The sequence below is a fragment of the Furipterus horrens genome, unplaced genomic scaffold (genome assembly GCF_987537825.1).
Source record: "Furipterus horrens unplaced genomic scaffold, mFurHor1.1.pri manual_scaffold_8, whole genome shotgun sequence".
NCBI classification, from domain to species: domain Eukaryota; kingdom Metazoa; phylum Chordata; class Mammalia; order Chiroptera; family Furipteridae; genus Furipterus; species Furipterus horrens.
The window spans coordinates 72,297,417-72,308,290 of record NW_028327178.1 but is presented as its reverse complement, the minus strand read 5'-3'; the positions used below and the strand labels follow the sequence as shown (position 1 = coordinate 72,308,290).

General features: G+C 42.0%; 1 pseudogene; it reads right to left on the bottom strand.

Moving 5' to 3' along the window:
• Positions 1-2,882: 2,882 nt before the first annotated feature.
• Positions 2,883-3,583, bottom strand: LOC150003147 (small ribosomal subunit protein eS6 pseudogene; annotated as a pseudogene).
• Positions 3,584-10,874: the final 7,291 nt, after the last annotated feature.

Below are 10,874 nucleotides of genomic sequence, written 5' to 3'. Positions count from 1 at the left end.
TGAATACCCTTCTTACCTGCAAAGTTTATTTTGAGAAATCAGCTGACATTCTTATGGGAACTCCTTTGTAGGTAACTCTGCTTTTCTCCTGCTGCTTTTAAGAGTCTCTCTTTATCTTTAACCTTTAGCATTTTAATTATGATATGTTTTGGAGTGGTCCTCTTTGGGTCCAGCTTATTTGGAACACTATTTTCTGGACTTGTATGTCTATTCCCTTCGCCAAATTAGGGAAGTTTTCCTTCATTATTTTTTCAAATAAGTTTTCAATTTTTTTGCTCTTCCTCTTCTCCTTCTGGCACCCCTGTGATTTGGATGTTGGTATGTTTCGAGTTGTCCCAGAGGTTCCTAAGCCTCTCCTCATTTTTTTCAGTTCTTGATTCTTCATTCTGTACTGGTTAACTGTTTCTTTCTTCTCCAAATAATTGATTTGAACCCCGGCTTCCTTCCCTTCACTATTGGTTTCATGTGGATTTTTCTGCATTTCACTTAATGCAGCCTTCACTTCTTTCCTTATGCGTTTGCCGTACTCAATCATCTCTGTGAGCATTGTTATCACCAGTGTTTTGAATTCTGCATCTGTTAGGTTGGCTCTCCTTCTTGCTTAGTTCTCCCCATAGAGCCTTGATCTGCTGCGTCTTCCAGGCCATACTTCTCTGTCTCCTCACCTTGACACCCTCCTGTGTTTGCCTCTGTATATTAGGTAGAGCTATCATACCTGTTATGTTGTAAGGGGAGGAGCCTTAGCTGTTCATCATTGCTGGTGACCCATTTCTCCATGTTGTGGCGCTGTATGTGGAGGAGGGGTCTGAGAGGGAACAATGCTGCTTGCTCAGCACTCGCCCCTTTTCTAGTCACTTCTACCCGCTTCCCTTATGTGACTGGCTCTCCTCTAGCTGTTGCCTTGGCGATGGTTTCCAGAGTGGGTGGGTTTGAGGACATTTTAGGACTTCGGTGGCCCTCTTAAGTGAACTCTTCTGAGAGACCAGCAGTTTCTTCCGCCGTCCTAGCCTCTGCTGTTTTTCACAGCCAGAAAGCAATAAGATTTTATTTCCCCATTAACCATGAGCTGCAAGGTCTGGTGTGGGACTGGGATCCAGGCTTTTATACTATGTGACTGCTCATTCAGCCGGCCAGTCGCAGCCACTGCCTTGCCCCATTGCCACTGCACTGTGTCCTCTCCACCCCGCTTCCCTGTCTCCACCCCTCCTACCTATCTAGATGAGTATTACTCCTTTATATCTTCGTTTGTTGGACTTCCATGCAGTTCGATTTACTGGTAGTTCTGGTTGTTTTGTTTTGAGGTAGATGTAATCCTTCTTATGGTTGTGCAAGGAGGCAAAGCATGTCTACTTATGCCTCCATCTTGGCCAGAAGACAAGTCAGTTTTTCAAAAAGAAAATTTTTTCACCCTGACCTGTGTGGCTCAGTTGGTTGAGCATCATCCCAGAAAGCAAGGGGTCGCTGGTTCGGTTCTCATGCAGGTACATGCCTGAGTTGCAGGTTCAGTCCCCACTCGAGGCTTGTATAAACAGCAACCAATCAGTGTTTCTCACATTGCTGCTTCTCTCCTTGTCTTTCTCCCTCCCTTCCCCTCTCTCTAAAAATAAATAAAATAAAGTATTTAAAAAATAATTTTTCCTGTTATACTGAGCCTCTTGTTTAGAGCCATTAGCCCCTGTTAATCTGAGAACATTAACCTCTATATGAATTTATTATAGTTCTAGGAAAACAGGTTCATATTTGTTGACTGTGGTAAATACAGGAAGAGGGTTTAGTCATAAGTTGATGTGTTTCTAGGTAACCAATTTGCCTACCAGCTTTAAAAGGAGTTGGAGAGGGGTAATTTGTTTTAACCCTTTGAGTGCCAATGTTGCTCACAGCAACTTTTTTTGATGGCTATAAGTGTAAATAACAATGGAATAATTTGTATTTTATGTTTTGTTCTTTTTTTTGTACCTCAGCTTATATATTGATATAGCTTTTTCTCATGTTGATCCAAATTTCCAATTACACATGGCACTCAAAGGGTTAATTACTACATCTTTCCACCTGACCAATTAAACATTTGATAACCTACCCTACCCTCCAGCTCCACACTCCACTCCCCCACTACACACACACACACACACACACACACACACACACACACACACACACAAAGTAAAGCAAGGAAATAGTTGGAATTTTTATTTTTAAATATTGTACTTTAGTTTGGAGCTAGTGCTCTAAAGAGAAACACCATCTTAAACCAATCAATTACTAAGTAAAAAGCAGAACTGACTCTCCTTGCCTCCCTACCTTCCTTGCGGCCTCTGAGGCCTACAGGTTAAGCAAATAGATGTGCTGTTGCTGGAAACAGAACCTATGAACCTTTAAAGTTATTTATACTATAGAAGGGAGCTTGAGAGAATCTTTTTGGGGAGATATCCCTGAGTAAAGGGTTTTTTTGTTGCCTTGATAATAACAGTTGTCAAGTTTGAGTAATGCATGTGTGAATCCAATCATAAAGTGATGTTCTGTGTTAGGGTTTGTTTTTTATCAAGATTTGAGTGGGGAGAGTTTTTAATAGATCACACATAAACTTAAAAGTCCTTGTCTTTGTTTTCCTTATCCCATTATAAATTTGGGGGTTATCTATCCCATGTATCCTTTTATAGTTTTACCACCTGTGCTAGTCACCATGACACGGGAACAGTTTTTAACATAATTCCTGTTGAGTTTGATTTTTCAGCTGTTTTAGATTTAAATAGGCATGCTGATTTCAAAACTGCAGAAAGTTTTCTTCTGTCACGTCAAGTTTTTCTCTACAGCTTATCTTTTTTTTTTTTTTTTTTTTTTTTTTTTTTTTGGTGTTCTTACTTATTTGTTACTCTTAGAAAACCTCATTTTTCACTGGACTCAGACTTAGAGGTAGAAGCTCTCAGAGAAGACAGCCTGCATCTCTTGGCAATCTGTTCCTGGCGTTTTTCTTTGGCCTCCTTCATCCTCTTAGCCAAAAGTTTAGCATATTCTGCAGCCTCTTCCTTATTTTCCTTAGTACGTTATTTCTTCAGAGCAATGCGCCGACATTTGTGTTGCAGGACACGTGGAGTAACGAGTCGCTGAATCTTACTTAGGTGCTTTAGTCCCAGGTTTCTTACCTTCTTTGTTTAGGGGCTTTCTCACAACCTATTGGCGGACATCATCTTCTTTAGAGAGGCTGAAAAGCTTGCAGATCCTGCTGGCTCTTTTGGGCCCCAGGCGCAGAGGCACAGCAGTATCAGTGAGACCAGGAATATCTTTCTCCCCTTTTCTCACAATGACCAAGCCCCGAACAGATTTGTGCTTTCGCTCTCCAGTCCTCCTGGGTCTGTAACAGGAATGGCCCCTTGCTCAGCAGCAGGGGGACACGGCCATGGGTCAAGACCCCCTGCTTAATGGGGAAACCTTGTTTGTCGTTCCCACCACTGATTCGAACCACATAACCCTTCCATTCTTCACCCAGAGCGTCAGCAGCAACTTCTGTGGCCATACGCTTCTCATAAAAGATACGAAGTTTGCATTCATCGTCCACTTCAATGAGCTTCTGGCAGCCAGTGGCTGGGAAAGATGTTCAGCTTCATCCTGAGGCACCCGAATGCCTCTGAGGCGCCACGAAAAGGAGTCTACAGCTTATCTTAAAGCAACCATCCTAGGCTGGATTGAGCCTGGATCCAGGGAAGCACTAGTGCTCTCCTATTGGCTGAGAGCAAATCTCCCTTGAGTGGGGATGGGTGGGGGATGGCCTTGGAGATCAGCAACAGGTTCATACTTGTCTAGGCTATTCAGTTACACATGAGACAGTGTGATGAGAGGTTGTATGTCGCTCTATATAGTGAATTGTATTCCGAAGTGTAGTTCAAGTTCTTGTCTGTATACAAGGAGTTAGCAGAATTTATTTTTTTCATTTACATACATACTTATTTCCTTTCCTTCAGATCATGTCTGCCTCTGCTATTTCTCATCGTAAGTGCCTAAACAACCCTGATTTGTTTTGTTATACCTGGCAGTTTCACCATTCCCAGTTAAAGGAAAAACAGCGCATTTGTCAGGCAAGCCTATTTTGCATACTTTAAAGTAAAACTTGGTGATCAAGATAAGTCTTGGGCCCCTCACAAGCTGTGCAAGCAGTGTGTCGAGAGTTTATGGATGTGGGTGAAGGGAACATGTGATAAATTGCCATTTGGTATACCTATGGTTTGGCGAGAGCCCAGAGACCATTCAAGTGACTGTTACTTTTGTATAGTGAAAACATCAGGATATAACAAAAAAAAAAAAATGTAAAATAGAGTATCCTAGTCTACCACCAGCTATATGCCCAGTGTCTCATTTAGCTTAAATCCCAAAGCCAGTTTTCATTGAACTTATCCTCTTTCGAAAAACAGGAATGTGGTGAAGAACTAAGTGACAGCAACAATGAAGATTTTGAAATTGAAGATGACTTAGTTCGTAAAGGATTTAATCAGCATGAGTTGAATGATATGGCACAAGATTTGGGACTACCCAAAAAGGCTTCAGAACTCCTAGCATCAAGACTGCACAAGAAAAACTTGCTTGCAAAAGGTGTGAAGGTATCCTACTTTTGATCAAGAGAAAATGCATTTCTGCAGTACTTTTGAATTTACGGCGGCTTTGTGTATTGCCATAACATACATGGTTTAATGGAGGAGTTGAGAATTCCAATCTGTAACACAACTGAATGGCAACTGTTCATCAATAGCTCAAAGCGGAGCTTGAAGTGTGTCCTCCTCCACAATGGCAATTTATTTGGTGCAGTCCCAAATGGCCATTCAGTTTGTTTTCGTGAAGAATATGAAGACATAAAGAGAGTCATTGATCTGTTGCAATATCACAAGCACAGTTGGATCATCTGTGTTGACTTTCAAATGGTCTGCTTCCTTCTTGGTCAGCAATGCAGATGCACCAAGTATCCTTGTTTTCTGTGTATGTGGGACAGCAGAGCTTGTGAGAAGCATTGGGTGGAGTCGAATTGGCCTCCAAGATCTGACCTCAAACCTGCTGATCCAAACATTCTACATGAGCCACTTGTTGACAGAAAGAACATTATATTCCCACCTGTGCACATAATACTGGGTCTCATGAAGCAATTTGTTAAAGCTTTGCCAACTGAAGGAGACTGTTTCAAGTATCTTGTTTTGGCATTTCCTAGCCTGTCGTTTGAAAAGATAAAATACCTTAATATGCATGTTTGGTAGCAGAACTTTACTACTTGTACACAATTTGACTTACAGTAACAATATATAGCCTTTATATGAATAAAATAACTCTAAATTAACAGCATATTCAGGTAATTTTTTCTTTATTTTCCTTTGTATGTACATTTTGTATAGTTTTTGGGAGACAAGGAGGGTATCCTGTACCTTAAAAAGTTGACGTGCTAGAGAAAAACCAGTGTCATTTTTGGATTCAGATGCCAAAAGTTAGTCATAAACAAGTGTCAGATCTAACTCAACGAAAATTGTGTTCCCCAGTGTAATGTACAGTTGTGCTTTCTCTGTTTTTGGATTTTGCTTGCTTTGTCTCAACACTTATTTTTGAGATCTCTCCAAGTGACCACTTCCAGATCTGTATTTCCTTATGCTCCATTGTCTCACCATTGGGCTGATAAGCTAATTAACAATATTTTGTAACTATAGACAATGCTGCAGTGAACAACACCGTCGTGTGCATGTTTCCTGGCACCCAGGAGGCAGGTGCAATGTGGTGGAAGCAGGATGTGGATTGTGGTTCTGCCACTTACTGGCTCTGTGACCTTATGGCAAGTTACCTAACCTTTCTGTGCCTAATTTCTTCATTTTTAAATTGGGGAGAAATAATAGTATCTACTATTAGGGTAGAGTAGTACTATGATGAAAGCACTTAGGACAGTGCCTGGCACAACATGGGAACAAAATAAATGTTAGCCATCATTATCATCAAATGAGCACACCTGGATGCATCTTTGCTGGCCTAGGATGTGCACAGCTTAAACATTACTGCCAAGTTCCTCCCCCAAATCAGTGATGTCTGGAATTTTCTTTCTCACGTATTCATTAACACAAGAATTTTAAGGCTTTTCTTTTTTCCAGCATGATGGGGTGAAAACAGTTCATTTCAACTTTTTGTTTTGAACAGCATATTTCCTGAATAAAATCTGCTTGAAAACAGGATTGCCACCCTGGCTGGCATGGCTTAGTGGGTTGAGCACCGGCCTGCAAACCAAAAGGTTGCTAATTCAATTCCCGGTCAGGGCATGTGCCTGTGTTGCTGTCGGGGTCCTTGGTTAGGGGCGTTGGAGAGGCAACCAATCGATGTTTTTTTCTCCCTTCCACTCTCTAAAAAATAAATAAATAAATAAATAAATAATTTGGGGGGAGAAAGAAAACAGGATTGCCATCTAGTGGTGGGAGAAGTAGACTGTAGTTATTGGGCAGAAACCAAATATGGGTAGACCTATATGTGTCTTGGGAAATTGTGGCATTTTAGTTCCTAACACAGATCTGGTTTGAATTAAAGTAAATGCATGAGAATATTTCTGTTATCTCCTCCCAATTTTTAGGCAGCTTGATGACTTTCTTCTCACTTTTCCTAGTATGGCAACATGGAGACCTGTCTGCGTAGCCCTGTGCGGCTTCCTACAGCTAAATGAATCTGGGTCACTGGCTCAGAAAAGAGAAGTGAGATAGATTAGGAACAATGCTATTTACCGGCAGGAGACTGTGGTTCCAAGCAGGGTAGGCTATTCTTGAGCAATCTTAACCCACTACTGGAGGGATGGTCAAGTGCATGTATCAGGGCTGAGCTCAGTTAACTTCTTTCCAAATCATTGGCTTGGACAGTTTGCTGCAAAGACTTCTAAAGTCATACATAGTCTAAAAAGAAATCTAAAAAGATTTCAGGGTGCATGAAAATGTTAGATATTAGTCATCAAAAACATAGATACATTTTTAAGGATCCATACAGAAATGTTCCATGAAAGACAAGAGTGTAAAATAAAGCAAAGTTGCTGAACTGTTATATAGCATGTCTTTAAATACAATCACTAAGTTAATGGGCTATTAAAAGTTAAGAAAAGGAAACAGTCTAAACAAGAAGCAAAGCTCATCCATTCAGACTGATCACAACTCCCACAGCACCAGGCTCTTGTTTATGTTGATGCTTTTGCCTAAAATAATTCCCTTCAACTCTTTGGTCAGCCAAATCTTAGTTTTCTAAGTGCTTGGACATGAACCCTAATCCTACCTTATACTCAAGTCTTTAACTCTGCCTGAAAGGAGATGCTGTAAGTACAGAAGGTAGGAGCCTCAGGATCAAGCAGACAAGGGTTGAAACCCAACCCTGCAATGTTAGCTGAGTCATCTTTCTGCATACCTACTTCCTCATCAGTAATTCGGGGTAAGCACTGGGCAATATTTGTTCCTTCTTCCTTGGAACTGACTCCAATAAGCAGATGATGATTCCACCCTTCACTGACTTCCTAAGGGGCCATTATTTTTACCACCCGCATTGATTCTTGTTTGTATTCTACCTCTGTCACTTAGCAATTTCAGATGTGTATATCATCTGTATATCCCAGTCATTGGGATACATCAAATAGCACTGGACAAATGTGAAATATTCATTACATATACACTGCTTGTTTAAAAAAAAAAAAAAAAAACTGTCCTGCATGTCAATGCTTCCTTTTCCATTACCATAATAAGCAGTTACACATAAATGGTGTTTTTTTGTTTTTGTTTTATTGTAAATACAAGACTTGGGTAATAACTGCAGAACATGATACACAGCACAGGTGGTCACAAATTGAGAGAACGGGTGCATCTTGATTTCAAAATCAAGCAAGTGAAAGAAGGAGACAAAAGACACACAGGACAGTTTCAAGAGAGATAAGTGGGGGGGGGGGGGGGACAACAAAGGGAAACTGCTCTGCCCTAGAAAAACAAAAAGATCTGGGCTCAAACTGGCCCACCAGAGACATTGGTTAGTTCTGGGCAGCCCTTTGCCTAGAGACTGTAGGTTCTGTGAGCTGAGCGATTTGAAAGTAGATACAAAACTAGAGGAGCCAGATGGTGAACCAAGAATTGTGAAATGGGACTTGTGCAGCAGTAGAGATGGAGAAGGTGGTATAAAAAGCACAGTTGTGAATTAAAGGTTATTCATCGCTTTACCCCACAAACTGAGTGTCTATTTTGTGCCAGCTTGTGCAAGATACTGAAGTTCTAGACAGACATGGGACAGACATGGAGTTTATGGTCTAGAGGAGGGGCAGGTGAAAAAGTAGTAAGAAAACTACAGATTGAGAAGCATCATGAAGAACCAGAATCACTGAGTCAGGTAAGGGATGGCAGTTTTGGATCAGGTGGTCAGAGAGGGCTCATCTGAGGGGTGACATGTAAAATGAAACCTGAAAGATGAAAATAGGCCAATGTAAAAAGCCACAGGAAGAATATTCTCATAGCCTAGAAGTAAGAAAGTTTACAGTCTAGAGGAGGGACATCAGTAACAAGACAGGGGAGGTCAGGAAGCAGTGAGGAAAAGGAAGGAATGGCAGATTAGGGCAGGTGGGAAGCCAGGTGATACCAAACTCAATAGGCCATGAAAGAACATTGGATTTATTCTAAGGATGATAGAAAGGCAGGATAAGCAGGGGAATAAAGTCATCCCATCCCCTTTCAAGATCAGTCTTGTTGGGAGAGCAGAAAGCGGGCAAGAGGTGAGGCAGAGACCATGGACAGCTATTGCAATAGTCTTGCTCATGAGTCAGTGTACTATGGCCCATGGACCAAATCTGGCCTGCTGTCTGTTTCTGCACAATCTGTGTGCTAAGAATTATTTTCACATGTCACGTGGAATTGACAGAGGCCTCTGCCCCCTTCTGGTGTAGCTTTCTTTTTGAAAACCTGGGGATCATTAACATAGTTTGGAATTCTAGCTGTTTCATATCACAGATGGCAGCTACCACATGAGTGCAGAGACTGAACTGTTTTTTAAAATATATATATTCCTTTTTTATTTATTGATTTTAGAGAGGAAGGGAGAGAGAAACATTGATTTGTCATTCCACTTATTTATGCATTCACTGGTTGATTCTTGCATGTGCCCTGACCAGGGATTGAGCCCACAACCTTGGTGTATCAGGACAAAGATTTAACCAACTGAACTACTCAACCAAGGCAAGACTCTGAACTGCTAATGATACATACGTGACCCTCAACTTGTATCTGGCTCTCAAGACTCAGCTCATGTTCCCTGTTCTGTAATCTTCCTGGTCCCTTCAGTGGTGATCTACCTCCCACAGAATTTGACACGGACCTCTGCATTAGTGTTCACATCTACTTGTACATCCATCTCCCCCAGTAGACAATGGGCAAGGGTCCAGTTTCATATTTCCTCTGCAAAGGGCCTGACTCATGGCAGACACACAGGCTGTGCTGGTTCATGTAGCAACACTGTCTTGCCCTGTCCATCTCCCATCAGTACTCATTGTTCCAAATGATGGTGCGATGAAGTTTGGGTCCCCCAAAATTCCTAGGTTGAAGCCCCAACCCCAATGTGATGGTATTTGGAGGTGGGGTCTTTGGGGGTTATTAAGTCCTGAGGCTGAAGATTAGTGCCCTTATAAGAAGCCAGAGAGCTACCTTGCTCCTTTTTCACCGTGTGAGGACACAACAAGGAGTCAGTGGCAGTCTGCACACCAGAAGAGGGCCCTCAGTAGAACTCAACCATGTTGGCTCTCTGATCTCAGACTCAGCCTGTGAGAAAGAAATTTCTATTGTTTACCAGATGCCCAGTCAATGGTATTTGTTACAGTAGCCCAAGCTAAGACAGATAGCTTCTTAGAAAAACCTGAGAACTGCCTGAAGATTTTATCTAGCTGCAGGGCAGGCCAAACTTCCACGGACTTAATTCCATTGGCCAATGAAACACAGGAGTTAATGGCTAGAGAACCTAGCTTCCTCACCCCTGGGGTGGGACAGCTTTGGGGCACGTTTTATATAGCTGCCCAGAGCTTCCCAGTTGACTGAGGCCTAGCAGTAACCTGCCCATTAACACACCTATATTGGCTGTCTTCTCTTCCCTGTTTCACTTCCCTGTGACAATATTGGTAATAAACCACTGTCTCAGGGTCTATTTCTGGGGCAGTTGTTGAGATGGTTGGTTGGATGTATGGGTGAGAATGTTTAGCAGCAAAGAAAGAAATGGAAGTCAGCTTATCCGCTGTCCCTGCTACTGCTTCCCCAGTACATCTAGATTACACTGGAGCATGTGCATAGCCAACAATTCCAACACAGGAAAAAGCACTCCTCAGCTGTCCTCACCATCCTACTATTTGCCATGCCATCCATCTGCTGTCTCCATGAAACACTCGCCCACATTAGCTAAAATGGGGCACTGGGCATGAAATTGATTGAGAAAACATCAGGCATATAGGAGAGAACCCAAATAACAATTGTGTGGACCGTGGTGGCAGCCACACAAATCTGCCCCTTGATATAGAAAGCAGGACTCCTGGTGCCCAGAAGTCTCTCTAAAGAAATTATTAGGTAGTGGGAGTGTGGAACAAGCCCTGGGACTCATGAGCAGCTGGGTCAGTGCACTCCATTCATCTCCTCCCTGGTACTTTGTGCTCCGCACCCCTTCCTCCAGCTGGCTTTGCATCAGCTACTTCTTGTCCCCTCTTTGGGAACACAGGCGATTCTCCAAAAACAGAACTGAATTTATTTAAAGTTGCTGTTATTTTTAAGTGTTTATCTGTTAGTTTTCCAGTCAGTCTTCCATGTAGCAGGAGTTCAATAAAAGTGTGTGGATTTTGATGCCTGAGGTTAGTTATAGGATGTTCCTTACAGAACAGTGTA